At 45.3% G+C, this 25,667-nt stretch overlaps 1 long non-coding RNA gene across 1 annotated transcript in view; it reads left to right on the top strand.

The window, feature by feature from the left end:
* LOC140216476 (uncharacterized) overlaps positions 1–12,151 on the top strand; it is a 304,566-nt gene extending 292,415 nt beyond the window's left edge. The window contains exons 2-3 of the long non-coding RNA XR_011893159.1: positions 3,939–4,036; positions 12,070–12,151. This is a non-coding gene — a long non-coding RNA (uncharacterized lncRNA). The remainder of the gene's footprint in view (positions 1–3,938; positions 4,037–12,069) is intronic.
* Positions 12,152–25,667: the final 13,516 nt, after the last annotated feature.

Here is a 25,667-nt window from a genome sequence, read left to right on the forward strand (position 1 = left end):
TCATGCAACCTGAATGTCGCTTCATGATGCCCAAGAACAAAAAAATCAGGCCGATTTTATCTTCTTACTAAAATACATAAAGTTCCGTCAAAGAAATATTTTGAGCAGAAATCCCAGGTCGGCCCATTGTGTCTAATTACAACACACCTACTGACCCACTATAGAAATTCTTAACTTACCACCTGCCTGTCAAACATCCCCGCCACCCTCGCATCTTTTGTTCAAGACACGCCGCACTTCCTTCGAATCAAAGAATACAGCAACGCCTAGCAAATCCTTTTCGACCGTACTATTCTAGTCACTTTGGATGTTTCTGACCTTTACACTAACATACCCATAGGTCAAGTAATTGAAGCCCTTTTCCCCCGCAATCAATAACCGAGCGCACGCTCCCGAAGTTTACCAGTCGTTCCTTAGGTTAGATCTCACGCTCAACTATTTCGAATTCTATTCTATTCACTACCTGCGAACTTTCGGCACTAGCATGGGAACACCATTCGATGCCGCGTATGCGAACATTTTCATGGGACAGCTTGAAGCAGACCTGTCGTAGTCCTACCATTTAAGCCCCACACCTATCCTTGTTACCTTGAAAACATATTTATTATGTGGGAGCATGGCTAAAGCGCGTTAAGCGACTTAATTCGCCATTGCAGGAGGTTTCACCCGACTATTAAATTTACTGTTCACCACTCTCCTACTAAGATCAACTTCCCCGAAACGACAGTCTATATAGAAAACGAAAAACTGAGAACGACCTTTTACTGGAAGCCTACGGATAGCCAGCAATATTTCGACTACAACAGTCATCACCCGCGACACTGCAAGCAAGAAATTTTTGCCGGACAAGCCTAACGACTAAGAATAACCTACAGCTAAGACCACGATTATATCAACTTCCTAAATGACCTTAAAACAAAGCTAGCAGAAACTAGCCATAAGTTGCTCTCGATAGGCCTTAATATGTCGCGTCAAGATTGGAGAGACAGTCGGAATTAGCGAAGGTACAGCTTACACCAGAACCTGCCAGACCGTTAGCCTTTATAACAAATTATTCTAATGAACTCCCAAACATAAACAACATCCTACGAAAATACAATCCAATATTATGAAGTAAGGAGCGTCTGAGAATACCACTCCCGGATGTACCAAGTGTTACTTATCACCGAAAAAGGAACTTTAAAAACACGTTAGTGCACGCAAAAGTCAGCCAACACCATTCCCCCGTAATAAAAGCATGTTGTCGCTCCAGGTGCAAAACCTGCAGGCAGCTTCAAAGTGACATTAAATTAAAAGCACCAGAAATAGTTATACACACGAAGTAAAACCTTGTTTTACTTGTACAAGTTCGGATATGATTTAAATGCTTGAATGTTCTTCTGTAAGAAACCATACATCGCTGAAATGGGACAATCAATGAACGTCAGATTAAACGGACATCGCGCGGACACAGCTAAAAAGCTTGATAAAGCCGTCGCCGAGCATTTCAACCAACCAGGTCATACCTTTCAGAAACTTAAACTTTACATCTTACAGTCAAATTTCTATTCTGAACGAGAAATAAAATACAGAGAATCATACCTTATGCATAGGTACAAGACATTGCAGCCGATGGGCATAAACGTTTCAAAGGAAGCTTTAGAATGTATTAGCTATGCTAAATTTCTAGCTCTAGGCAAGAACGCTTAGTTTGGTTGCTTAGTGGGCTTTCTATTTACATTTGTTTTTTCACGAGAACCGCTTTCTGCTGCTCTTTCTATTATCTCTTATAGAGGCACGATAGCCCACGACCACCAGTGAAACAAGTAATAGAGGGCTGCTGTGCACGCTGTTGGCACTCCGGCTGATATGCGGCCGTTAACACGTGATTGACAGATGGTCATGTCAGTGGCTTTGTGCACAGCACTCATTTATTCTCAATTCTACACCCTTGCCGCTTACACATGTTCGCTCGTTGCCGCACCCAGCCACCTTACGCCCTCTTCCCTTTTGAAGAACCCCACCTATATATACTGTGGCGAGGAAAGCATACGTCGCCTTGAAGTAGACAAGTCCATTTGCCGAACATTGTTGTCCTTTTGCTCATCGTTCTCAATTTCCATCTCCCGACTTCCCCCTGTTTTGACTGGATTTGTTTATAAGCGAGGAGTATTGCTTGCTTGTCGCGCTTATTGCACATCTGCTTACGCTGAGTTTGTTTCTGGTTGACTCTTGTGCGTTAATAGCACATTTATCCTGTAGAGGCCTCGGCAAACATCAGCAGAAGCAGGACAACCATGAGATAACGTAATTAATTGAGGGCATCTATCCAGCAGTGATATTCAACTTGGCATGTCACGTCGTTCATTGGACCATCAACTAACATAATGGAGGGCAAATCTTCAAAAGAAAACAACCAATGAAAACGACAGGCTTTGGCGATTAGTTTGAGTTCTAGCTCATTTCCTGCCAGTATTTTTCCACAGTTAAGGCAACGATCTCGTTATTGCTTTTCTATTTCTTTGTAAAATAATTGCGCTCAAACACTACGGGCAACTAGACGGCAACCCAGCGGGATAGGACTGGCAGTTAGCGGCGAGGGCGTCGTCGTATAAAACTGTATTAGAAAACAAGAATTAAAAAATGACACCAGTAAGAAATAATATTGCTCTATCACAGTTCACGAACTCTACTATGATTTGGAAAACAGTTCTTAGCTTTTTTTGTGATTTATGAAACTTCCTTTCCCTATGAAATAGCAGTGCGCCTTGTGGAATCAGATTTTAGTACTGTCAGAGAGATTTTAGCACTGTCAAAATCCCCATGTTTAACTACGGTAGGTTTATTTGTAGCTTAGAGCTTGTAGATTGTAGCAGTAGCTTTTTTGTTCACAGCTGTATGGCCAAAATCCTATGGTGATCCTCTTTTTGTCGCTCGAGACATTTCAACGTTGTACTATTTAATCATATTTTATTCAGATGATCTTCGTGCAACATGTTTACTTACGGATTGCCTTTTATGCATACAAGTGTATATATGAACGAGAAAAAAGGATGCATTGGGGACACGTTGAAGATCCTCTGGCGGTCAAAACTATTGTGAAGTCTTCCTCTACGGCATGCCTCACAATTAAATTGTCGTTTTGGCACGCAAAACCACAGAATTCAAGAATTCAAGATAAGGAAGGACACCGTGGGGCGCAATTTTTATTAGTCATATCGTTAGAAGCCAACAAACAGCTGAAGCCACGGCCTCGAGGCAACTCCAGGCCACCATATGTCGTAAAAATTGTAACAGCGCAAACACATGCAGCCACAAAGTAGCAAGGACGAGACACAAGCGCTGACAGTCAGCGTTTGTGTCTCGTCCTTGGTACTTTGTGGTTGCATGTGTATGCGCTGCTACAATATTCAAATCAAGTATGCACGAACTCGCCCAGAAAGAAGTTTTAATGAAGCACCATATGTCGGCCCCTCACGCTCCTCAACGCCACGTTTCCCACCCCTTCGAAACAATTTTTTTTCTTTTGTATACGGAGTAAGCTACCCAATACCATACCGCATCGACCTGCCGAAGTATCCATAATAGCCCCCCCCCCCCCCCTCCGTCCAAACCCAAACTCAACGCCCGAGAAGTGGGAGATGGTGCTTACCAGCTCGGCATTGGAGCATCAGCGAAAGTTCATCGCCGGAGCCGAAAGTGCACCCACTGCCATGGGGCTCTTAACTGAGCGCACGTGATGTATTAATAGAATAACAATACGTGGCACATTGCTTTTAAGTATGCCATACTGTCTGACTTTAAGACCCATGTTCTGTAATATCCCACAGCTGGAGCATTTGAGCTATTATTAGTAGTAAAAACATTGTGTTCGAAACAGCCCATAAATGTACGTTAATATAAGCACGCATATTCTTTCCCTTTCTCATCGCTCTTTTCAATGTCTTCACCATCAACAGAAACGGAAAGCTCAAAGAAACAAGAACCACCGAAAGAAGGACCAGGAAAAGAAGAAGGTGAAGGACACGATGTTTCGCACGCTATAGACTATGGAAACGTGAGTGCATTTATATTAGTTTTTTGTCTAACTCATTTGCCTTTATCGATTCAAGAATGAGTGCCGTTATTATTCATTGTGTTCGGGCAAACTCACGGAGTAGAGGCTCATAACATAATTTCTGGCGAGAACTGGCTACATCGTGATCAATCAGATCGCGTAATATTTTTCCCAAGTACAAATGGGATTTGGGTGCTAGAGCAAAAAGCTGATTTAAACAGCTTGACGTGGCGCTAGCGACCCTGATGCTGTAGTAGTTTCAAGATATCGTCATTATCGTAAATATAGAAACGAACGTAAAAGCACATTATATAGGATAACAAAAACTTTAATATGTTAATAACATAGTATGCTGAACATACCATAGGGAACTTATTATGACGGTAAAGCAGACAATGATCACAAAGGCATCATAAATACGAATGAATGCAGAAGAATACGATAAGAACGGATATAGTTTTGACAAGGTACTGTGAAAACACAATACTGATTGTATACAATAGGATAAGTAAAGCAAGGTAGCATCACAAACCACATTTCAGTTATATTCAGAATACTTTGGAACATAATAAAGGCACAAGAACTTATCCCCAGCATCTTCCGAAGCGCAATGCCGAAATGTATTTTTTAGGTGATGTAAAAATAGTTGCGCAAGAAGAGAGAAAAGTGATGAGGACGTTGTGCAGCATCACGCAAGGAATGAGGAAGAATAACGTAGCGACAGCAGGTGTGAACTCCACATACAGATTTTCATCCGGTCAAAAACGGTCGTACTTTGCGTCAGTTTCTTTCTTCTGCGTTTGCACTTACATTCGTTGTCGTGTGCTCCCGTGAATCATGAGCGTATATTCGGAACTGCTGTATTGCAAGTATTGCAAGTGCGGCGGTTAAAGGGACGTCGATGGGTTCCCCACGCGAAGTACATAAACAATGTCTGACTGATCACAGACACGTTTCCAGTAGCTTAATGTAGGCATCGTATAAGCGCTGTCCAAGCATTTAGAAAGGCCGTTTTCAAGGTCACCTGTATTAGGCGCGGCACAGAACCACTTTGTACTGGTCTCGACACTCGAAGGATTTGCCCGTGAGGGAAAATTTCGGTACATATTTCGGTATATATTTCGGTATATGCACATTCCAGCTCACCTTCCTCACACCCGATGACTCGGCCTTCGGCGGCGCAAAAAACGGGGTATACCAGTTACGTTTATTTCTGAAAGGACTTCCCTAATGCCAGATGCCAGAGGCAGGCAGCCGCGACAGTGCGTATTCGATTATGCCTCCTCGGGTGCCGACAGAAAAAGAAGAGCACGTCATAGCAAGTCGTGCTGTGGCCATTCTCAAAGATAAATAGCTGGGAGCCTTGAAATAACTCAAGTGTTGTAACTCAAGGATAGTTGAGGCTTTTCGGGAGGAACACCACATTGGTGACGCCCCTCGAAATTCGAATCGCAAAACAAGTGAAACCGAGGACTGACTTCTTGCTGCCGCGGCCTGCAATGCGCCCTTGATGACCGCGGGTCAACTGAGAAAGGCTGTAGGTGTACAGTGTGAGCCATGACATGGTGCGCAGACGGTATCGAGGAGGTGGTGTGGGAAATCGAGCTGCTCCCCAGAAGACGAAAATAGCTACGGCTTTATTTTGAAAAGGCTGCCTTTGACCCGCGATCATCTCCGGTGGACCAATGGTGATAGGCAAGATGTAGTTTTCAAGACGACTCGTCGATCTGCACAAAATGGAGCCAGAAGCTTAGAGTGTACCGGCCAGCCCTTACAAGCTGCTTAGAAATTTGTATTCTTAGCTTACCAGCACTGTTATGTTTAAAACAAGAATATTAACGAAAGAAGTGCAATGTGACAATCTGATCGTTGGTAACATACGTAAATATTTGACGTGTAAATGACATCACGCAATTTTAGCTACAAGTGCATGTCTGTGTACATACAAGGCATAATTGTTATTTCTGGCAGGGCTGCGCGTGTGAGAAATCCCATGCTGTCGTTAGCGAACTAGAGGGATGTAGCTGCTTAGAAGTTCTGAGCAAACTTCTGGAAACGATACCATTCCGGCGCACGTAAAGTCGTTAAACGCACACCGGCGTGGCATCTTTCCTTAACCTATCCCAGCCAAGCTCCTTTTATTCCTCTATCGCTGATGATTGCCTGTCTTTTCTCTTCTTCCCACAACTTTGTTCCCAGGATTTTATGACGGTAGTAGAATGATACGATATAACTGCCATAATAAGGTAATATAATATGATTGCTGGCGCATGTCGGCGCGTGTAGACACGTGGAGTTCGGCAAACCTTTGAATGAGCGTTGATGAATCCAAGAAATAAAGCAAACATATTGCATTTTCATTATTTAAACAATTACCCTTTTTTCGTAACAAAAAAGCAAGTGTTTTTGATCAACTGACTAGTGCCCTGACAAATGCATTGTACTCTTATAGGTTTACTGCTCAGTAAACTCTCGAGGTAGAGTAGCTGAAATAGTACTAACATCTAGGAAGTGGCAACTAAAGACGGCCTCCGCCCCCTCTGTCGGATAACGCGAAGCTTCTGTGCTGAAGCCTACATCGAAATCGTTGATAACGAACTTCTCCCTCCCCTCCTGGACGGCCACTTAAGGATGGATTACCTATGACAAGTGTAGTAGTGTAGAAGTGTAGTAACTTACAAAGTCGTAAACTAAACAAGTTGTAGCTTCACTTTCCAAGGCTGTACACGATAGTTTCCTAATGAACAATTTTTATTTCTACCGCATGGTCTGTGTTGGTTGGTTCCACCTAAATTAGGTGCCCACATTGACAGTAGTGCATGCTGTTGAGCGCAAACTGGCAATAAAAAAAGATGTAAAACGTTCGTGACGTTTCTATCTGCCGTTGTGCGCATTTCAGGCACCTTTAACAAAAAATGATGTGTTTCGTCCTCAAAGGAACAACGTGGCAGACGACGCTTACGCAAGCGCTGCTTTGTGCGCCTGCGCGCACTATTGCCGGTCTCCCACACTATCCGCGTTGTAGGGCGCTGGTACTGCGTGCGGTCGACGCCCGCGCGATATCATTAAAAATGCGGGAGACGGCATTCGTTCATGTTTTACCAGAAATGGGCGATCATTGTACTGCAACCCTTTGAATTAAATCAGATATGAAATGGCTTTAATGGGAACCTAAGTGTATAAGAGGCTATAATGCGGAAACTTTAGTTTTACTGGTGACCTTGCAACATTTGTGGAGGTGTACATTACCAGCTAATACAAACTCACGGTTACGAAAACTGGTTAGTGTTAAAAAATGAACTCTTTAGTGAGCACACATTTACCCTTGTGGGTCATCCAAAGCAAGCGAAGGCTATCTTGGTTAAATTGGTCTTTAAAAATTGTTCAATACAGCTATAACAGATGATTTCCGGAAAATAAAACTTGGAAGTTGTTATAGTGATTTACTGCTTATTGGAGGATCAGCCGCAACTGATAATTGTGGTATTAATGCTAACCGCGTGCTACGGTACCTGCGTCGTCACTTCCAGTCGCTCCTTATTCTCCTAAACTCCTTCTTTATAAAGCTTTTGCTCGTTCCAAACTGCAATACGGATCAATCGTATGGAATCCGTTCATAAAAAATTTCGCTAGTCACATTGAAGGTGTATAAAATACTAGCCCATGTTTCACATTCACATAGTATACCCATCTTTACAGCGTTTCAATATTGCGAACAGCGTAATTTAAGCGAAGGCTTTAAGTGGCTCATATGCCCGATGACCTTGAACAAAACGCATCATCAGGTCCAATGGTACAAAAACTGTCATCATCAGGAATGGCTCACACACTCCTTAGCAAGTAGAAACTGCAAGGGCTCATTCATCTCGTAATTCCGAGGCGAGAAACACTCAGCAAAGTGAAGCGTGCAGTGCCTACATTCATTCTATTCACGCGTACAACATACACAAACGCGGCGTCTGGTTGAGTGGTGCTAAAAAAAAAAAAACGTGACCTTCTCAATGGCTCTACCCCCTAAGCAATGACCCATACCCCGTAAGGTTGAGTCTACAAGCGTTATGCTAAGTCAAGCTCAAAGTGCATAAATTCATTGTAATCATCCATACGAGACAGAACTCCCGCCGTTTGAATCCCCTGGTGAGAGGATTACCAGGGGATTACCGAACGTGCAGCAGTCTTTCGCCTTCACGTGTTACGGGAGTGTAACGTTCTGGCGAATTTTATCCCCGATCCCTTTCTCCACGTAGGAAGATAGCACGTCTGGCCTTATCTCAGAAGATTCATTACCGCAGTGCTTAACTTAAGGAACAGTTACTTTCCCATGCTTTACTCATATCATCACGTACCGCCCATCGCCAGAAATAGTCTTTTACTCCTTATAGTACGATTCAGCAATTTTGTTCTTTCGTTCTTCAAACACGCACTGATTGAAAGCGCTTGCCCAATTCCATTGGACCTATTACTAATGCGATAGAAGTTACATAAACAAGGATAAAGTGCCTCTGAAAGGCTGGCCAACTTTAGATAGGTGGGCCCAGCTTGGTCACAGGCGGCCTTACCATTCTCGGCCTTTGCGCTTTCGAATGCGCTTGGAGAGAATCTTGTGACCTGAGATTCGTACTTGTATTTGTGATCTGTGATGTCTCCATTCTCTTATGTAACGCCCTGCTGCCACCGAAGGTAGTGAAATAAATAAATAAGTAAATAAATAAATAAATGGACGTCCGCACGCCAAGTTTCATCCTAGGCGCCAGCGCTCGTTTCTCCCCTGGCGGCACGATTTCATCTCCAACGGGTGTAGGTTTCCGCCGTCGCTTCCCTTCACGGTCACGCCCGCGTTCAGTTCGCGCTTCACGCGGAATGTCTCTTGTTTGCGACGGCGCCTCTTCGTACGACCGGAAATTATTACTGCGTTGTTAACTGTCACGACAGCAATGTAAGCACAAAATGGTTGATGCGACCAGTGAAATTCTGCCGATACACAAGAAAATGGTACGAAAAAAGCAGACGAAAGACATGGATTACTGCGGTGCGCCGAACGAAGTAAACAACTGGCAAACGAAGCGAGCTCGTTCATTGATCAGTCCTGAGTGTATGACGGTTTTTTTATGTAAACTACATGAATTTCTTAATTACTCGGTATATAATACTTTTATTCATATAAAACTTTCAGTTGTTCGACCAGCGCTTTCATGTCTTCTTACTCGTATTTATTTCGTATGTACGCTGCCCAAGAATAGAAACCACTTCTGTTGTAGACGCTAGCAGTGGCCGAAGATCACGCGTGCCGAGAAATTGAATATGGGCACGATGCATTGAACATGACCGGAGTTCATTCTTGCATCACCACTGCACCGATCGATCGCGTTACTGGACGATACACGCCCGCGCCTTGGTCGCGCCGGCATTGCTGAAGCAGAAATGATTACTAATACTTTCAATTTCCGCCCGCCTCTTGAGCACTGTTAAAAAATGGCCAAGCTATTTACATTGCTGCCTCTATTCTATATTGTAGGGGACGTACTAGTTAAAATTATGTGCGCATGCCGTACTTATTGTGCTATGCAGCGATATATTTTGTTTATTTCCGCACAGTGTCGATGGAAGTCCGTTGTCGCTATCAGAGACAACACGCATTTTTTGCAAACATTTTGTTAGAAACCGCAAAAATGACTTTAGCTCGTATGTGCCGACGATTTTTCCGGCGGCACATACGATGTCGTTTCCAATTACCTGCTCAGCGTCACTTACATGGCTAAGCAGACGCTGCCCTTTCGCCGCATTGCAGCCATAAAAATAATCGTCAAGCGTACCGATCTTCTTGAAGGCAAATAGAAGCATGTACAGTCTGTTTCAGACTTTGCGGAAAACTCGGAACGTATTTAATCGCGATGCGGCAGGCAATGGAGTCATGCGACGGCAGCAGCTCGAGCAGGCGCAGATGCTCGAGGGGCGGAGTCGTGATCTGCGTCATCTGCGACGGCGGCGCGTGCTGGCCGCATTGTCGGGAAGTGTACTACTGTCAGGGGCAGTGTAGCTACATCGGTACTACGGGAACTGAGCTGATATTCTTTACTAAACGTTGTGCGACGCCAAACTCTGGGCCATCGTTGGCGATAATGGAATCCCACAAACTTCTTTTGACAGCATGCTTCGTTTGTTCTTCCGAAAGGCTGGGGTACTGAGCACGTGCACGTATATTTCTTCACTGTGTTTGCTACCGTAAAAAGCAGCGACAAGGCACACGAAGATGTGTGCGCAACGTGCTCAGTTTTTATTTGACTTGAAAGGAAAACAAAGCACTCAAGAATGATAACTATGGGGGTCGAACACGATGAAACAAACGGATACGATTAAAGGAATGTTTTAGGTTAAGACAATGAGCTGGAAGCGATTTTTCTCGACAATCATTCACTACACCCGACAGACCCTGCCCGCCGGCGGGGAATTGGACACGTCACGCTCCGAACTTCAGTTGGTATCTCGTCATGTCCCCAGTGGCAGCGATGACAGCGCTCATCCTGGAAGGCAGTGAAGTGTAGAGTGACTTGATCAGGGATGTGTTCATTCGCAGCACGTGTCAGTCGCTGACGATGGTGGATCGAAGCCAGCGATATTTTCAACGATCCCCAGACATTTTTAAATGATGTTGGCACCCGGGGATTGAGGCGGCCACTCCAAGAGAGTGACGGCGCGCTCTTCCAGCAGTTTTTGCACCGCACGAGCAGTGTGGATCAGCGGCCTATCGTGTTAGAATATATAGTCTCCTTCCATCAACGGGCCGTCAAGAACGTATTGAGTCAGTACGTCGTCTATGACTGCCCTGCACCTTTCAGCAATGAACTTACCTTCGAGGCGTATCAGTGGGCAACGCACAACGCTTAGTAAAGAATACCGGCTCATTTCACGCAGTAACGATGAGATCCGCGCACTGCAACTGACAGTAGAACGCTTCCCGACAATGCGGCCAGCGCGCGCCGCCGTAGCAGACGACGCCGTTCAAGATCCCGCCCCTCGAGCACCTGCGCGAGCTGCTGCCGCCGCCTGACTAAAGCACTCGCCGCATCGCGATGCAATGCGCTCCGAGTTTTCCCCTAAGTGTGAAACAGACTGTACATCGTCCTTCGAATAAAACGTCCACGCACACACACGTAGGCACAAACCGCGCGCGGTACGAAACGTGCCCAAACACGCGCAGTGCAAGAGGCAATCAAGGCGGTGCGAACGAGAGATGGGGGAGGCGTACGACCCGCTAGTTGAATTTTGCCCCGCATGCGGCACTCTCAACGCCGGCGCAGCAGCGCCGCTCGCGGCGCCGTTCTTGTCTATAAATAAATAAATAAACACGTAAATAAATAAATAAATAAATAAATAAATGTACGTGCCATTGCTAGGGTGCCCCAATAGACAAATTCAGCAAGTGTCCATGAGTGAACAGTTCGGGAAGAAAAGAAGCTAACGGTTGGAAAAAAGTGAAGAAAATAAAATTAAACAAGAGGGTGCATTCAGTGAGAACCGTTGACCTGCATGGAACGTAAGAATCAGAAGCGAAGACATTTAGAGAAACATGAAAAAATTGCTTATCATGAATTCCCGCATACGCGTGGGATACCCTCATTTTTTTTTCCACTCAACAACTGTAGGCATTGTGGGGAACCCATATCATGAGAATCAGCCAGCTAACGACAGTCAAGAAAGGGCGCAACACAGCTCCATTACGCAGTGGACGCTCGGCTGGGTACGTCGTGTCATCAACACGGCTCAGCTCGACGTACGAGGTCTCCGATGCCCCACACTGTGCCAATCGCGTCTTGTTGCCACACGCTCTACGAAGATCGATCAAGTTTAACTCCAGCAATTTCTTTTATGCATTCACACGGTTTAGCAACCTGAAGTACAATAATTGGCTTGTCCAAGTAAAAAAGCCGTAGAAACAACATTATTGGAGATAAAATTGTTCTCGTGCTACTACTTTATCTCGATGTAAGAAAATTATTTATAGTACTTACAAGTTGCCTCTTGCTTTTCAACAGGCGGGGTTTTATCTCGGCTGCCGTGATGCTAGCGGCAAAGCTTACGAAAACGGAAAGGGTTGTGTGCATTACATGTATGGTGTAAGTTCAATTCTATCTTTTTTGGCCTAGAACAGCCGGATTCATATATCATTTTGTGTCTTTCCTCGCATAACCTTGGAACACTCAAGCATAAATGGGAAACATCTCCCCCCCTACACACACACGCACACACACACGCACCAAGCACTCACGCTGTGCAGTGTTGCGGCTAAAGTATACCGTACGGTAGTAGCTCGAAAGTACAAGTACAGCGAATATGCCCTACATTGTCAAATCACGAACACTTAGTCCCGCGCAATTATAGAGTTTTGCAGTAGTTGTGGCTAAAGTGCTGTACCTAAATCTGGTACCGGAAACAGCCATGCATGTCAGGTCACGTATTTAAAACCAATTTCTCGAAAGTGCTTTTAAGCCATAAAATTTAGCCAACGCTGTGCTATCAGCACCGGCTCAGCTTCCTTTTGCAATTGAGACAATACGCCCAAAGACTATAAGAAAAAGTTGATTAGAAAAACATTATTGTTAACACTATTAGAGCCGCACATCATTTAAATTCCTCAGTCTTGCTTTTTTTTTTAGACAAATGAGTTAGCACTTGTCTCAGCAGAATTGCGAATATAAAGCTATATTTCATATGTGGTTGATACCTCTACCAGCGGAATGAGTCATTATACGAAAGTGAAACCCGTATTCGAAGGAGTGCCAGCTCAGTTTCAGATTCCTAAAGAAGAGTCCCTATGTATGTGCAGTCTTTTACTAATTACATTTTCGGTCGAACGGCAAGCCAAGGACAGCGTAGCAGGCACGCGAAACGAGTGCCACTGCTTTCCTCCCTTTCGCGTGCGACATTGAGCCGCGATCTTCAGTTCCATTGGCGCCCTGTTGCGTAATGCGCAGTTGCTGCCGGAGAACAACTCCGCCCCCCTCCCTCCCATCCGTCTACGCGTTTCGCGCAACAGAACACGGAGGGCGCCAGATTGAGCCGCCATCGTCGGCTCACCTCGTGTGCTTTCAGTCGCATGTACAGCATACGCCGCGCAGCGACAGTTTTATCGTCCATGGACCTCATACAAAACATCAAGGCGGTGCTGACGGCATAAATACACCTAGAGTGTCTTCGTAGTTCCTATCGCAATACAAAAGTTAGAAGTCAGTGCTTGTTGTCGTCTGTCCTGTCTTTATCCCAGTGTGCATTTTAATTCAAGGTAACATGGATATTAGAATGTGTAACACATTTAGTTTTCATCGTGGAAAGGCCTCCTTTCTATGTACGCTCCAGGTGATGTTATTTAGAGTCGGTTTGAACTTAATGAACACATACGTATACTCAATATTTCAAATTTTTCTTTACAGGACCGTAGCGATAAGCATACGTCGCGGCTTCGTAGTTGCATAGTTGGAAAGTGCTATAACGGAAGATGCATACATGATGGTGGCGCCCGTTGCGGTATATACTAAAATACCCTGCCGAACGGCTGACAATAAAATATATTTATAACCTAATTGATAACATTACATGCGATGCGAATATTATTCAATTAGCGTCAACATCATTGCCTTTGTCAAGCATGTGGCAAGTCTGGTTAGTTGGCATTCCATGACCCAACTTTTTGGGATAATAGAAATCATGGATACTAAAAAGCTAACACAGGCACAGAAGCTTGTGCTTGATTGATTCCTTTTCTTTTTGTGTATATCATCTGCGCGCTAAAAAAGTTTTCCGTACCAACTACTTGTGGATGCGATGCTGTAAGCACACACCCAGATTTTAAGCAACCAATTTATCATCTCCACAGAACACTTACCTCAAGAGTGGACACTCCCATATAGCTATAAACGACGTGGAACGCTACTAATGCCCTTCTAGTCACTGCTGTTTGGTGTGAACGATGTGCACGTGCGCAGCAGTAGTGATCTGGCATTCGTGGAAACCGTGTTAACTGGCCTCTTCAGGGTTACCCTTGAAGTTCCTGTTTCCGGGGCTGCCTGATGCGTGTACTTTGGAGAAGCGCCTTCATGCGCTTCATTTGGGTCGAGGAGCTCGTCGTAATGACACTAAAATTTTATTTGTTTTACGTCTATTCCTATTGTCTTAACCATGTTATTTGCAGTTAACAAGTATGGAGGAACGTGCATTTGCTTTTTTTTCCTACCGTAAATGTGGTATAAAGAAATGTGTTTGCTATACAGAGTCGTGCGAGCTCGAGATTTGTCACACAAGTTGTATTTTTAATTATTATTGAAGTGCTTTCTCTAACTGTTGCAACAGTGCCTTTTTGGTTTCTCGCTAGAAGAAAGCAGATACGATGGCCTAGTTGTAGAGCATCGCCTTTGGTATGCGTGGAACCTACTGAACTGGAAACTCATTGTTGCGAGGAACCGAACAGCTGCGTGATGGGTACAAATGTTGCCGCGCCTTGTGCTTCTTTAGGGGTGGGTGGGGGATTAGGATCTGGAAAGAAGGCCTATGGAAACTTCTAGGCGCGGCTCGTGAGCGCTGCTGGTCCAACCACTGATATTCTCGGTGCAGAGAATGACCCGCACCTATTGGAAGCTGCCTAGAGCTGGCAACCGGTACTTACCTGGTGAGTAGTGTTACGTTTCGCCTCCGACGCGCGGTATAGCCGGCGCGGATGCAACGGACGCCGGGGCTTCGTTCAAAGCGGCGGACATTTTGGCCCATTCAGCGCTGCCGCAACGCTTCCTCCCAAGCGCGTCCAGGCATGTTTCAATGCCACGTGTCTTCGTGTGTGTGTGTGTGTGTGTGTGTGTGTGTGTGTGTGTGTACATGTCGGTGCCCACGCTTGTCAAAGCGCGGCAGCCGAGGAGAGGAGCTCCCCAACTGTGAAGCGAGGAGGTCTGACCGGCGCCGGCCCGGCGGATGCGTCACTTCTCGTCTCAACGTGTCCGCGCGCCGCCGTCACGGGCGCCTCTCGCAAGCCATTCCTTCTTGCCCTCGACTCCGAGAGTATAAAAGCAGCTGCCCCCGGACGCCAAGAGACAGGCTCCGATTTCTTCCGTCAAGTAACGTGGTCTCCCGTCTCTCCACTTCGGTCGACCTGACCGGCCGCTCCTTTGCGATGCTATAATAAACAAGTTGTTCTGTTAGCAATCGACTCATCCTTTGCCAGGACCTTCGGATGCTTCCAGTTGTGCCCCAGGCCGCCAGGCCAACGCTACCCTTGGGGCTTGTGACCCAGATGCAACAACTGGCTGCCAGCGGTGAGATCGCGACAACGGAGGCCAGCAGCGAAGATATGCGGTCGACTGTATGCTGAGCAGCACAACGACCATCTGGGAGCAGTGCAACGAGCCCTGTGTGATGACTGGTTGCCTGCAGCGGAACGACTGCGCTGAATTCTTGGCTGCGAGGTTTGGGGAGTGCGGGACTTTCTTCTTCTGAGTTTTGCCAGGCTTTCGTTAGTGTCAGAAACAGAGCTGGTAATTGTGGTTGTCGTTGCTGCCGGGTTAGTTTGCGGCAAGACAATAGTAGGCAGTAGAGAAAGCAGCATTCAGAGCAGCCATGGATTGGAAGTCGTTGCGCAAACCGAAATTGCTGGAGCTTGCAATAGACTTGGGTCTGGATGTCTCAGACAAACTCAGAAAACCAGAACTGCTAAGGGCTATTCTTGAGTTAGAAGCTGAGGATGACGAGCTGTCGGAATGCCTTGAGACCATTGAGGAGAGGGAGACGGCAAAAAGGCAGGAGCGCGAACGCAAAGAGCAAAAAGAGAAAGACGAACGCGAACGGAAAGAGCAGAAAGAAAAAGAAGAGCGCGACCGTCAACACGCTTTGGAAATGAAGCGTCTCGAGGTAGAGATGGAACGCGCTCGTAATGGAAGTGAGACACACGGTGCAGGAGAATGAGTATCGTTCAAAATGACTGACCTGATGCGGCCGTTTAAGCTTGGAGAGGACATTGGTTTGTTCCTGGTTAACTTTGAGCGAACGTGCGAGAAGCAGGGGTTGTCTCGGGAAACGTGGCCACAGCGCTTGCTCACTTTGTTACCCGGCGAGGCGGCCGACGTAGTCGCTCGCTTGAAGAGAGAGGAGGCAGAGGATTTCGACCAAGTGAAATCGAGTCTGCTAAAAAAGTACAGGCTGTCAGCGGAGGCTTTCCGTCGGAAGTTTCGGGAAAATGAGAAAGGCAGAAGTGAGTCATATACAGAGTTTGCCTACAGGCTAATGTCAAACATGCAGGAGTGGCTCAAAGAAGAGAAAGCGTTTGGTGACCACGAGAAAGTTCTACAGTGTTTCGGGGTTGGAACAGTTTTATAGTCGGTTACCTGAGAACGTGCGGTACTGGGTCTTGGATAGGACAGACGTTAGTACGGTGGCTAAAGCCGCCGAGCTATCCGAGGAGTTTGTGACGCGTCGGGCTCGCGGAGCTAAGGACTGTCAAAAGGGTGAATTTGGCTCCAAGTTTGAGAGGCCGAAGTTCACACCCATGAGAGCAAGGGAGGACACACGTAGTGCGGATGCGAGTGAAAGCACTCCGACCGAACGTAAGGAGACGGCGGCAGCCAAAGCCGAACGCAGAAAGCGGTTCGAGACGAGGCAAGCGCGCGTTTGTTATACGTACCAGAAGCCGGGTCACTTTACGGCGCAGTGTCCAGAAACAAAAACAAAAGTCGTGTTTTTGTCATTATGCAGCACTGACGAGAACATGAAGCTTCTAGAGCCTTACATGCGAGACCTCCTCGTGAAAGGGAAAGAGTGCCGAGTGCTTCGTGATTCCGCAGCTACAATGGATGTAGTTCACCCCTCTTACGTAGAACCCGATATGTTAACGGGCGAGTGCGCATGGATCAAGCAAGCCGTGGAAGCTCATAACGTGTGTCTGCCCGTAGCAAAAGTGCTTATTGAAGGACCTTTCGGAGCACTTGAGACGGAGGCCGCAGTGTCATCTATGCTGCCCCCCCCAGTACCCGTACCCATTTTCGAAGTGGTCCGATCACCTCCGGCGCGAGAAGGGGCTTTTGTTTGGTGAGGCTAGCGTTCAGGCTTTAACCAGATCGAGAGTTCGGGAGCTCGCTGCAAAGGCGGTAGTTGTGGGGCCGACGTTGTCGAACAATGAGAAAGGGTCGGAGGCGCAGCAAGCTGATATTCAGAGCACGTCCGAACTGAATAAAATTGAACCTGTAGCGTTGAAGGCACCAGATACTGGAGAGGACATGCCCGACACGGGAAAGTTAGAAGAGCTATCTGCAGAGACGAGAACTAGGAGTCAGATTCCTGATTAATAAGAATATAGCTGATAACATACAGGAACTCTATAGCATTAACGAAATGGTGGAAGGTCTTGTTGTGAAACTTAATAAGAGGTTCAAAATGTAGGTCGTACAGGTTTACGCCCCTACATCCAGTCTGATGACCAGGAAGTCGGAAGCTTCTATGAAAACGTGGAATCGGCGATGAGTAGAGTGAAAACAAAATACACTATACTGATGGGCGACTTCAATGCCAAGGTAGGCAAGAAGCAGGCTGGAGACAAGGCAGTGGGGGAATATGGCATAGGCACTAGGAATAGCAGGGGAGAGTTATTAGTTATTACTATTGACTAAGGTAATCGCAAATAGAATCAGGAACACCTTAGACTTTTGTCAACGAAAGGACCAGGCAGGATTCCGTAAAGGCTACTCAACAACAGACCATATTCACATTATCAATCAGGTGATAGAGAAATGTGCGGAATATAACCAACCCTTATATATAGCTTTCATTGAATACGAGAAAGCGTTTGATTCACTCGAAACCTCAGCAGTCATGGAGGCATTACGGAATCAGGTTGTAGACAAGCCGTGGGTAAAAATACAGAAAAATATCTATAGCGGCTCCACAGCCAGCGTAGTCCTCCATAAAGACCGCAACAAAATTCCAATCAAGAGAGGCGTCAGGCAGGGAGATACGATCTCTCCAATGCTATTCACAGCGTGTTTACAGGAGGTATTCAGAGACCTGGACTGGGGAGAATTGGGGATAAGAGTTAATGGAGAATACCTTAGTAACTTGCGATTCGCTGATGATATTGCCTTGCTCAGTAACTCAGGGGACCAACTGCAATGCATGCTCACTGACCTGGAGAGGCAAAGCAGAAGGGTGGGTCTTAAAATTAATCTGCAGAAAAGTAATGTTTAACAGTCTCGGAAGAGAAAAGCAGTTTACGATAGGATGCGAGGCACTGGAAGTGGTAAGAGAATGCATCTACTTAGGGCAGGTAGTGGCCGCGGATCTTGATCATGAGACTGAAATAATCACAAGAAGAAGAATGGACTGGGGTGCGTTTGGCAGGTATTCTCAGATCATGAACAGCAGGTTGCCATTATCCCTCAAGAGGAAAGTATATAACAGCTGTGTCTTACCAGTACTCACGTACGGGGCAGAAAGCTGGAGGCTTACGAAAAGCGTTCTACTTAAACTGAGGACTACGCAACCAGCTATTAAGGGTAAGAAAGGAGCAGATTGGGTGAGGGAACAAACGCGAGTTAATGACATCTTAGTTGAAATAACGAAAAAGAAATGGGGCATGGGCAGGTCACGCAATGAGGAGGGAAGATAACCGATGGTCATTTAGGGTTACGGACTGGATTCCGAGGGAAGGGAAGCGTAGCAGGGGGCGGCAAGAAGTTAGGTGGGCGGAAGAGATTAAGAAGTTTGTAGGGACACCATGGCCACATTTAATACATGAACGGGGTAGTTGGAGAAGTAAGAGAGGGCTTTGCTCTGCAGTAGGAGTAACCAGGCTGATGATGATGATGATGTGCATGAGTATTTCGTGATTGTAAGTGGTACTCTCTAGTTTTCTGAGTGTTGTACGTTCTTCTTTGTAGAGCTTTGGGTGAGGTAGCCGGTACACCCTGCGTTCCAGCCTGTAATGAAAGATGACTGAGTATGTGATGATTACGGTCTCTTCCCCTACTGAAGGTGACCGCAATTGAAAATTCAAGTTCTTTGGAGAGAACGGAATAATTTCGCAATGCAATTGGCATTTTCATAGCTGCAGTGCTTATCCTATTAACGTGGACGTTGATCGTGAGGTGCGCTCTGGCCAATTTTTTAAATGTTAAACTGATACGACTACAACTAACGTTCTGGTGTTCACCTATGTTTATAAGGTAGGAATAGGATGTTTTACAACCACAACCTTACCACCAGACATCTACATTGATCCTCTTTACGGACAACAATGTAGTCTTGTAAGAATCTCTATTTTCGGAGACCAATATTTTGTTAATAGAAGCACATATCTACATGTGTATTGTGCCTTTGTGTTCTGTATTTTCCAGGCAATTCCTGATTCCGGAACAATTTAGACTCATTTGCCTAAAGAAAGTATCTGTTTAATGTACTATTGGGAAAATGTATATGCTGAATTTGTTGTGCATTTTTCGCTGGTTGTATTTCGTTCGTAGGAAAAGCCATCCTCTTTATCTGTCACACCACTTATTCTGTATAGGAGCTTTCTCAGGGAAATATCCACAAGAAATGCAGAGTGAAAGTGAACCTTTATTTTTTCTGTGCAAGAGCAAATACAATTAAGCATGTTGATGTCATTAATATAGAGTCACCTTGAAAAACAGCGCTAGATTGCTTTATTTAAGAATATCCGTCATTGTACCTTGTTCTAACCCACGACGACGCAATGAGCGCAGGTAGAAGATACTAGAATGGGAACACCTCCGACACATGATTTAGCATGCAGGGATGAAGCGCATCCGACTGCTGCCTGGTTTTGTGGAAGGGTTGTGACGTTAAAGTGTAGCGGCCTGCAATGCTCTGAGACGATTCAACATCCGGTGACGGCTGATAGTCTGTCTCCATACTGCAACCATAGGTATCCTTGACTTGTGAGAAATGGAGAGTACCACAGTGTCTGCGTTTGTGTACTCATGTGAAGGCTAAGGTAACATAGACACTATTCACAAGCACTGATTCCAAAAGAGCACGACCACTTTCACCACAGGACTCACCATAGAAGGGGCCCAAATAAGTACATTCATCTTCTTAATATTGCTGTGCTGTAATGCACTTTATTTGCGCTGGAGGCTCCTGTCTACATTAAGGACAAACTGAATTATCGCCCTACTTTGAAGTCTACTTAGTCGATAGGTTAGTTACTTCAACGTTCACTGCTCTAATTGTGCTGTCGCGTGCGGTGTCAACCAAGCTCCGCAATAAAAGACCTTCTCTAAAGTCCCCGTGACATCATTACCATGTGCGCCTCGTAAACACAAATAAAGAAGATAATGTAAAGCATTGTAACACACGCGTGATGCGGGGAGCCCAACAATGGTCGCAACTGTTCAAACCTCATGTTTGTGTCTTATTTTCGGTTCTGTTAATATATGATGACATGTTATATTTCTAACTGGCATGAATTACGCTATAGTCCTTGAAGGCACTCTGAATGCAAGTAGTTATTCGAACTGAAGACAAAGAGTGGTACCCTAAACCTTTTAAGGTGTCACAATATTACCAATAATACAGCTTTAGTAGGTGAAAATTCATGTATATGAGGGACAAAATGAGACTCAACTGGGACATCCTAGTACTAGTCCAATTACGCAAGAACTCTTCATTCTATTTCTGTGGCTAATATTCCACCAATTATAATTAAAATCAGCAGCATGTGACACTCCTGTAACACGTGAATGGGAAAGCCTGCTGCGCACGTGGTAATGCATTAAGTTATACAATCGGAGGCGCCAGATTTCTTGCAAGACATAACGAGCCGCAGTGTGAAGCAAACGTATGTCGGTGTAGGTCGAACTCCTCAACGACACATGCGAGGAGCTAATGCACTATCTGAACATTCCTGGGTTCTTTCTTGCGTTCTTTCTTTCTTTTTTCTTTCTTTCTGTCTTTCTGTCATTTCTTTTTTTCTCTCCTTCTTTCTTCTTTAGTTCGTGCTGTGTTTCGTTCGTTCTTTCTGACTTCCGTTTCTTCTAACGTGTTCAGCCATTGAATCTTTACTTGCTTACGGCGGTATAAGCAATCCCTGGTGTTATATATTTTCTGGTATGAGCCATTGCAACGAGCGACTTAACGCTTTCCCGTAAAGACATAATTACAATTCATTTTAAGACGTAACAAAATGCTACTTCAGTTCTATTCGATCCGTAGAGGAAGACGATAAAATATTTATTACATGAAATGAAAAAAAACTTCTGCTTCTTCGAGAGCTTCGAGAGCTTCTCCTTACTTCCGTGTTGCGCTAGCGAGGGGTACTCCTCAATCAAAAAGTCCTAAGACTGCCTCCGCCCGCCCGGCCAGCCACATCAGCTGCTGCTGGTCACGCGGGTTTGAAGTGGACAGAATAGCCTCTCACTGTTCGGTGGTAGGGTTTGCGATTAGCAGAAGGTTGGCAGTGTTGGGGCAAGTCCATGTGGTGTCATACAGCGAGGCATACTCTCCACAGTCCTGACACTTGTGGCAGCAGAAGGTGGGTTGTATGTTTTAATAAATGCTTAGGTGAAGTGTTTGGTTGCCGTTTCCGCCCAGCACATTTCTCCTCCTGAGCAGGATATAATGAGGAAGGGGCTATAAACGGCGCGACATGTGGTAGTGGGGGGGGGGGGAGGTTGAAACATGTAAGGTATATGGGTTCCATAGGGTCTCCAGTTTCCGGTGTGCGGGGCCCGCATGGTATAAACTCGGGCAGCAACGTGGGCCCGCTGGTTCCCGCTCAGATAATCATAGGCAGTAGTCTATAATAGAGTTATGGTTGGCGAGGGTAGACTGGCCGCAGACGACTGCGTAGTATATCGTTTCATTTCAAACAGCGCAGATAATAATATTCTTCAAAACGACCTCAACCTTATTGAGTCCTGGTGTAACACTTGGTTAATGTCTTTAAATGTAAAGAAAACTTCATTAATATCTTTCTACCGCAGGCCGAATTACCAGCCAGCGCAATACATCATTTCCAGCTCCGCAACACCATCCGCTGAATCTGATAAATATCTTGGCGTAATATTTTCAAGCAATCTCTCCTGGTCAACCCACGGAACAAACACAGCTAACTCCGCGAATCGCGCTTTGTGCTTTCTTCGTAGGCACTTAAGACTCGCTCCCACATCAGTGAAACTAGTAGCTTATCTTGCAATTGTTCGCCCAACGATGGAATGCGCATGCGCTGTCTGGGACCCTCATCAATCTAACACATCTAATATTCTCGGATCAGTCCAAAATCATGCAGCTCGTTTTAGTTATTCAGTGTATTCTTACCATTCCACACGTTTCCAAGCTTAAGGCTCATGGTCATCTTACCAACCTTTAATTGCGATGCCACATGTCTACACTATGCCTTTACCGCAAATTTTATAATGCTCCCTTTCAAGTTCCAGTTATCTTGCCAGTTCATCTCTTCTCTAGCCGTACAAACTGTCCCATACCGGTTTACCCTCCCCCAGCGTAAACTACCACTCATCTTCACTCCTTTTTTGTGATGACCGCACGGGACTGGAACCATCTACCTGCAATTGCCGTGCACCACTCCGATTCAAATCAATTCAAGGCGGCACCGGTGTCACACTTTCACTGTAATTAAAAACTATCCCTCATGTAATACCCCAACTGGGGCCCATGAGGTTTAATAAATGAAATGACATGCTGAAGGAGAGAGCTGGCATCAGAAGTCAATTCTTGGAAACAAGAATTCAATTACGTTACTGTTGATAACTATCTGCCGGATGACAAAAAGTTTTTTTTTTCAGTTGGTCACGCGCAGACCGCGCTCTCTTGTTGACTCTCCCCATGTCTCAGCACACGGGCACGACATCGCGAAACAAATAGCGGGAAGCATTCATTATTGTCTGAATGAATACAATTGTACGCCCATGAAAAGTAATCTCGATTCTGTGTTAGGCTGACATTTTACCAGAGGATACTAGCTCTACTGTTATTATGTTGTCATCGGCAGAATAACTGCATTCCATACCGTCAGTGTTAAATGATGTGGCACCATGAAGCTTTGTACTCCGTGCGAGATGAAAAAACCGTAAGCTTACCCTTCCAAGCATTCTTTGCTGTCAAAGAGGAAAGCAAGCAGCAAGAACGAGTTAGGATTGAAGTGTGTACACTCGTTGCAGTCATCTTGCTTGGCGCGCCGCCGTGCGGTCTCCCGGGCGACAAGGGAAATTTCTGCAAGCCGCTTAAACGGTATGACTTCACATGGCGTCAGCTGTGCTTTTGCTAAGCTTCTGCTCAAGTAGTCGCGTTTTACGCGAAAAGCCGGACTACCGGCTGTTGGGCGATCTCTTACTCACCGACGTTACCAATGACAGTAAAGGGCGGTGACGCGCATGCAACGTCCCACCTCTTTGCTCGTGGCCGGTAAATGGAACTGTGCTGGAGCAATAGGGACACTTCAGATGCGATTTTGCAATAAAGTAAGCGTTTTACTGCGGCGTTTGCACTGCGGTGTTTTTGCACTTATATTTTAGTAATCCACGTTGACATAACATTTATGTTTGGCGTCATTATGTAATGGAGCTCAATGACATTAAAAATACAATCAGTATATCTTAAGCCGAGCACTGCAGCAGCATCTCCGGCGCAAGAATTAAACGAGCCTATTAGCATAAGCAGGGTCACCTCAGGACTTTTCAGTCCTGATTCTGATGTTTTGCGTCAACAACTTATCTCTCAATTCTGAGAACATATAGCAGACAAATTTCATCTGGCAAAAATAATTTGCAAAGCAGATTGAGAGAGTTTCGAATATGCCTCATTATTGCAGACATCTTGAAAAGTGAAAGAACTTAAGCTTCGCTACAGTACACTTACATCTCAATTGGCTCACATAGTCAACACTATTGACTAGGTGAGATCTCGTGCTAATACAATGTTACAACTGCTCGGATATATTAGGCCTAACAGCACCTTGAATATTTTGCATTCATTATTGAACGAATGAAGCCCTTCATGCCAAAGCGCATTCCCATTGTCACTTGTTTTTTTTTTTCTTTTTCTTTTTTTTTATTCAATGACTACCCCGCTTAGCCCGAAGGGGTTATAGAAAGGGGGATACATTTCCAAAAAGAACACTTCTTTATTGACATAGTAAACTTGCTGACTTGATAGGCGATTCAATTCCGTAATGGAATGAACAGAAAATGAAATAGCATACATATTAGTTTCTGCGCGGTATTCTAGAATCCTGAAACGATGAGCAGTACGTGCAGAGACATAATGAGGCTTGTGTAAGTATATTTCCGTTCGAATAGCAGTTTTACCATGAAATATTTGATAAAAAAGTTTACTTCGTATTTTTTTCGACGAGAGGACAGAATTTTCTATCCTATTTCATTTTTCATATTGGTAAAGCTATCGTTTCTGGAGTACCGGTACAAGACAAACCTTGCAGCTCTGCTACGGACTTTTTCCAGTTTATCACTTAGGCCCAAACAATGAAATGTTCCTTTCCTTCGAGCGCTTCCTAACCTTACGTGAGGCCTCCTTACAGCGAAGGACCGATGGAGGAAGCAAGCGTACTCTGAAAGCTCCCTTCGCCCGTCCTCACGTAAGGAGCGGTTGCCGCATGCCGGGGTTCGAGATTATCGCTTAAAAGCTTTACGCTAACGCCATTATTCAATAAAGAAATGTTGTATCGTCGCGCAATTTTTAAGTTGAAGAGCTGATATAGAAATGCGTGGACGCTTTCTTGTAGTTTTGTTTACTAAACGCAAAAAAGTACCACATCACAGTGCAAAACTTGATGTGCTCCAGCAACGCTGGCACGCCGGCGTCGTGCAACGCCTAGCAACGCCTAGCAACGCTATCATGCCACACGCGTGGCTGAAACGAAGATGCCTGGCAAGACGTACCGTACTCTCGCTTCTCCGCAGGTGGGCGACAGCGCGCATGCGCAAGTAAGCGTCATGTAGCTAAGCAGTGAGGTGAAGCGCTCGTTCAGGGCCAGGAGCAGCGTAAGGACGCATGAAGGTAGCTTCGGAACTACCTTACGCTGAGGAAGCATCAAGGAAGCCTTCACCGAGGGTCCCTCAGTAAGGAAGCTTTCAGAGTGACATAAGGTAGCCTCACCGCAATGAAGGCTTCCTTACTGAGGTAAGGAACATTTCATTGTTTGGCCCTTAGTGTTTTTTGCCAAGGGTCCCACACGGCACAAGCATAGCCGAACGTATGTTGCCTAATCAATTGATTTCAAAGAAGGCGGCATGTGTCTGAGCTTTCGCTATGTAATATTTAAGGTCCTGGAAACCATGGCGACCCATCTATCCACGGGAGCATTCCATGAACACTCGGCTGAAAATGTCGCACCGAAGAATTTATAGTGTAATTGTTCCGAACTATGTTATTGCTGACGATATAATTTGAGGTAAGCCTGTTTTTTTACGTGTAAAAGCATCATAAATGCATTTTTTTAGTTTCTATAGTATTTAAGCTCATTATCAATCCTACAACACATGATAAGTCACTTTGTAACAGGGGAACGTCATCTTCTTTTCCAATTTTGCCATATAAGACGCATTCATTGTCAAACAACCGTATAACAATTATTTCCTGAACAAATGTAATTTATATATAATAAAAG

Source organism: Dermacentor andersoni, chromosome 3 (assembly GCF_023375885.2).
Source record: "Dermacentor andersoni chromosome 3, qqDerAnde1_hic_scaffold, whole genome shotgun sequence".
In the NCBI taxonomy this organism is placed as follows: domain Eukaryota; kingdom Metazoa; phylum Arthropoda; class Arachnida; order Ixodida; family Ixodidae; genus Dermacentor; species Dermacentor andersoni.